This window comes from Phyllobates terribilis, unplaced genomic scaffold (assembly GCF_046119375.1).
Source record: "Phyllobates terribilis strain yellow unplaced genomic scaffold, ASM4611937v1 Scaffold_5__5_contigs__length_657084704, whole genome shotgun sequence".
NCBI classification, from domain to species: domain Eukaryota; kingdom Metazoa; phylum Chordata; class Amphibia; order Anura; family Dendrobatidae; genus Phyllobates; species Phyllobates terribilis.
Window position 1 is genome coordinate 40,062,495 of NW_027362765.1, and position 6,000 is coordinate 40,068,494.

Genomic DNA, 6,000 nt, shown 5'->3' on the forward strand with positions numbered 1-6,000 from the left:
CCCCAAAATAGTATCAATAAAAACATCAGCTCGGCGCACAAAAAATAAGCCCTCACTCGGCCCCAGATCCCGAAAAATGGAGACACTTCGGGTCTTGGAATGTGGCGCCATTTTTTTTTAATTTTTTTTTTTTAAGCAAACTTTGGAATTTTTTTTCACCACTAAGGCTATGTGCCCACGATGCAGAAATGAAGCAGAAAATTTCTGCAGCGTTTCTGCATCTCCCTTGCCAGAAAAAACGCATGCAGATTGTGCATGCGTTTTTCCTGCAGAATACACCCGTATTCACATGCATATTCACATGCGTTTATGCATGCGTTTACGCATGAGGACTACAAGCACTTTCCAGGCGATAGCATCACCTGGAAAGTGCTTGACAACTAGGTCACACTATATAAATCCATGCAAACAGCATGGATTTATATAGTGTGAACGCAAAAAATAAAGCTATACTTCCGATCCCCCACCGCATGTGCTGCCGCGTGTGTTGTCGCGCTCCTTCCGGGTTGCCGGCATATCGCGAGACAGCTTGCGGTCACATGACCGCGACGTCATCTCAGGTCCTGGAAGGAGAAGCGCTGCAGGGGCCGCCGGACAGGTGAATATAAACTTTATTTATTATTTTATTCTTTTTTTTACAGGTACAATGGTACCCAGGTCTGGATGAGAGTCTTCTCTCCTCCAGAACTGGGTACCATCCGCACATTGAAACGCATATTATCCACGTGTACAAATGTACAGACACGGATATTATGCGTCTCAATGCAAGTCAATGGCGGCGCTTCCGCTGCGCTTCCGCAAAATTAATGAACATGCTGCGGATTTATGAGCGCTGCAGAAACGCTGCGGAAAAATCCGCAGCATGTGCATTGACATTGCGGAATGCCATTGGGGACCATGGGGTGCGGATTACCATGCGTTTTTGATGCGTTTCCGCTGCAGAAATTCCGCAGCGGAAACGCATGAAAAACGCATCGTGGGCACGCAGCCTTAAATAAAAAAGAACCAATACATGTTTGGTGTCTATGAACTCGTAATGACCTGGAGAATAATAATGGCAGGTCAGTTTTAGAATTCAGTGAACGTGGTAAAAAAAAATAAAAAAAAAACATCTGTGGTATTGCACTTTTTTTGCAATTTCACCGCACTTGGAATTTTTTTCCCATTTTCCCGTACATGATATGGTAAAACCAGTAATGTCGTTCAAAAGTACAACTCACCCCGCAAAAAATAAGCCCTCATACGGCCATATTGACCAAAAAATAAAAACACTATGGCTCTGGGAACAAGGGGAGCAAAAAACGAAAATGCAAAAATGGAAAATCCCAGGGTTGCGAAAGGGTTAATTTTGGAAAAAAATTCTTTAGTGTCCAGTATTCCCCCAAACAAATTTGGACGAAGAATGGTATAGTCAGTGTTAGATCTTTCCTGAGGTTCAGGAGATATTCCGGACAGCGCTTCAGCCTTGCCATTTCTTGAACTAGGCTGATAAGAAATTGCAAAATTAAACCTGGAGAAAAAGAAGGCCCAGCGTGCTTGTCCTGCAAGACAACCTCTTAGCTGTACATATGAATTCTAAATTTTTGTTATCAGTAAGGACAATCACAGAATGATTAGCCCCTTCCAAAAGATGTCTCCATTCAGAGAAGGCGACTTTAAGATGTCTCCATTCAGAGAAGGTGACTTTAAGAGCTAAAAGTTCTTTATTTCAAATGCCATAGTTCTTTTCTGCAGATGACATGGTTATGAAAAAGGAATGCACATGGATGAAGCTGCATCTTGTAACCAACACTTTGTGATAAAATGGCTCCCACCACAGAGTCTGAGGTATCTTCTTCAACCATAAATGGGAGTTCGGGTTTGGATGGACTAGTAATGGTGCAGAAATTAAAAGAGTCTTTAGTTTGTCAAACGCCCCTTGTGCCCCTGGAGACCAGAAAAACACTTTGGTTTTCTTTGTGAATGAATTAATTGGCAATATTTGTTTATGAATCTTCTGTAGAATTTTGCAAATCCTATAAAGCGCTGGACGTGTTAGTCATTGTGGTGTAGGCCAGTCAATTATCGCTCTAATTTTACTAGGATGCATGCTCAAACCTTCTGGGGAGATGATGTACTTGGTCGCAGGGTGTCACGCACGGTGTGGGAATGATTTAGTGCAACACAAAGGGAAGAGGGAAAGGAAGCCCAGACTTTAGGGTAAGGGGGGAGTGGAGACCTCCTAGGCTGATAGGGGAGACGGGGTGATATTTTAACATCCCTATACTGGTTCTTCACCAATCGCCGCACGCATACCTCGCCCTGTCTTTCCCTGGCGTTTGGCCCTGGCTAGGACAGGAAGGGTATAAGCGCTAGTCGATCCCCACTGAACACTAAAGACAACCAAAGGAGGACAAACAAGGGAAAATTGCTTAGCTTTAGATGACTCCAGACAAATTCGCACACGTCCTCTAGCACCAGAGAGGAAGAATTGCTGCTCTTGCTGAAGTCTTCACAAGGAGTAATGAATATCGCCGGCACCTCCCTCTGACACATAGCAGGTATTTATACACCCAGGCCAGGATGTTAATTAGCCAGAGGAAGGTAGCTTCTTGGTCCTAGAGACAGCCTCTAAGAAGGCTGTAATGCCAAAACGTAGAGATCTCCTGCAACCAACTGCAGGGCGACTGTCTGTCACTTCTTACACACCCGTGACAGTACCCCCCCCACACACGAGTGGCCTTCGGACACTCATGACCGGGTTTCTCAGGGTAAGAGGTGTGGAATGAATGAACCAACCTGGGAGTGTTCACCTCTGATGCTGAAACCCACATCCTCCTCTGGACCATAGCCTTTCCAGTGCACCAAGTATTGTAGGGAACGACGTTGGAGACGAGAATCTACAATCCTCGAAATCTGGAACTCCAGATTGCCATCAACCATTACTGGAGGCGCTGTGGTAGAGGTGAGGGCTCAAGAGGTTCCACATATTTCTTGAGGAAGGACCTGTGGAACACATTGTGGACCTTAAGGGCCTAAGGAAGTTCAAGACGAAACGCTGCTGGATTAATGACGGCAGTTATTTTATAGGGACCAATAAACCTAGGTCCCAGCTTCCAAGAAGGAACTTTCAATCTTATATTCCTAGTAGAAAACCACACAAAGTTATTCACATTCAGGTCCGGACCTGGCAAGCGTTTTCTGTCAGCCATACGTTTATATCTGTCTCCCATGATCTTTAAATTACTCAGAACACCCTGCCATACCGAGGAGAGCGACGAAGCAAACTGTTCCTCCTCAAGAACTCCTGAAACTCCTACCCCACTGAAGGTACCAAACTGTGGGTGATAACCGTGTGCACTGAAGAATAGTGACCTGCCAGTGGATTCTTGACAATGATTATTAATGGCAAATTCTGCCAGCGGTAAGTAGGATGCTCAATCCTCCTAATTTTCGGAGACGAAAAACCTGAGGTAGGTCTCCAAATTCTGATTGACACGCTCGGTCTGTCCATTCTGTCCAGGGTTCTCATGGTCACCACCGCCAGGGAAGCTCTGGGACAAAGCATCAGCCTTGACATTTTTGACCCATGGACGAAAAGTGACAACAAAATTGAACCTAGTAAAAAACAGGGACCATCTGGCTTGCTTGGGGTTAAGACGTTTAGCTGACTGGAGATATGACAGGTTCTTATGGTCAGTAATAACAGTAATAGGATGGACAGCCCACTCCAATCAATGTTGCCATTCTTCAAACGCCAATTTGATCGCCAAAAGTTCCCTATTACCCAAGTCATAATTTCTCTCAGCTGAAGACAATTTATTAGAAAAGAAGACGCATGGACGCCATTTACCAGGGGACAGACCCTGAGACAACACAGCCCCGACATCCGACGCATCAACCTCCACAATAAAAGGTAGGGAAATATCGGGTTGACTGAGTATAGGTGCAGTGGCAAGATGATTCTTTAAGGAAGAAAAAGCCTGGAGGGAGGCAAAAAATCAGACCCCTTCTTAGTCATGTCAGTAAGGGGTTTAACAATTACAGAGTAATTTTTGGATGAATTTCCGGTAAAAATTAGTAAAGCCAAGAAAACATTGTAGAGCCTTCAGGTTCTCGGGACGTTCCCAATCAAGGACTGCACGGATCTTCTCCGGATCAATCCGAAAACCCGAAGATTACAACAAGTACCCCAAGAACTGCACCTTCGGAACAGCGGAAACACATTTTTCCAGTTTGGCATAACGTTTGTTATCCCTTAATATCTGGAGCACTTGTTTAACATGCCCCCGATGTGTCTCAAAATCAGATGAGTAAACCAAAATATCGTCTAGATAGATCACCACAAACCTCCCTACCAAATGATGAAAAATATCATCTATGAAATGCTCGAATACCGCAGGTGCATTGGTCAAACCAAAAGGCATAACCAGACTCTCACAATGTCCTTCCGGGGTGTTGCTTCTAACCAGATTGTAGCCTCCCCTTAAATCCAACTTGGAAAATACTTTAGCTCACACAACCTGGTTGAACAAATCGGGAATCAGAGGAAGAGGGTATGGATCACGGATGGTAATTTGATTTAAATTCCCGGAAATCTAAACAGGGAAGTAGACCACCATCTTTTTTCTTCACAAAGAAGAACTCTGCCACCACTGGTGAAGATGACGGTCTGATATGTCCCTTCTCCAGACTTTCCGCAATGAAATCCCTCATGGCTTGTCTCTCAGGGCCAGAAAGATTATACAGTCTGGACTTCGGTAGTTTAGCTCCTGGGGTCAGGTTAATAGGACAGTCATAAGCACGATGAAGAGGCAAATCCTGACACCCCCTCTCAGAAAAAACGTCCTCAAAACCAGACAGAAAAGCAGGTAATATTTAAGTAGAGACAGTAGCAAGGGAAATATCTAAACAGTTCTCATGGCAGTAATCTCTCCGGCTTGCCAATCCACCAATGGATTATGTTCAATAAGCCAAGGAATACCCAAAACAATCGGTGTGGGATGATTGTCCAGGACATAGCAAGGAATTATTTCACAATGAACTGACCCCACCCTCAGTTTTATATTATGCACAATCTGAGTAATTGCTTTCTGTGCAAGTGGCGCCAAGTCGATGGCGAAGATGGAAAGACGTTTAGCTAAAGTACAGCAAGCAAGACCATGAATTTTCACAAACTCAGCATCAACCATGCTAACTCCGGCTCCACTGTTAGGACAAAGCGGGAACTGCAGGTTGGCAACAAATGCACCCCTTGTTTATCCAACTCCAGACTACCAAGAATTAATCGAGTCTCCTTTTGTTTAGGAATTGAAGGACAGGACCCAACAAAATGTTCCTTTTTCCCACAAAAAACATACGCCTTTTTTCTTGCGAATCTCCAGGGAGTTGTATGATGAAGAGACACCCTCTAACTGCATTTGTTCCTCCACCTCCCCCAGTACTGGTTCACCCCCAGACTGCTCCCCCGGCAGAGGTACACAACCCCGACAAGAAGGCCCCGGAGAAGGTGGTCTCGCCCGTCTATCCCGAAGGCGTCTATCAAGACGTATGGCCAATGATCATCGAGTCCTACGGTAAAGAAAATGCCCACGACTGAGGATCTCCCTGCAGTAGAGAGATCACAATTCTAACCCGTTGCTCCTCATTTCCGGATGAGTAAGGACGAAGTTTAAAATACAGTTTGCAGGCCTCCTAGAAAACAAAAAACTTGTCCCTACCTCCTGAAAACATGTCCGGGAGGGCAACCTTGGGTTCAGGCTGGATAGGTCTACCTGAAAAGACCCCCACATTGGCGACCTGTAGCACCTGGGGGTTCAGGGTGCTAGCCACACATCTAGAGAAGTTCATTGAGCACCTTGAACCCCCAGGTGCTTCACAGAAGTTTATAACATTGAGCTGTAAAAATACAATTTTCATATTTTTCTCACAAAAGCGTTTTTCAGCCTCCAATTTTGCATTTTCATAAGGGTAACAGGAGAAATTGCATCATGCAATTTGTTGTGCAATTTTTCCTGAGTA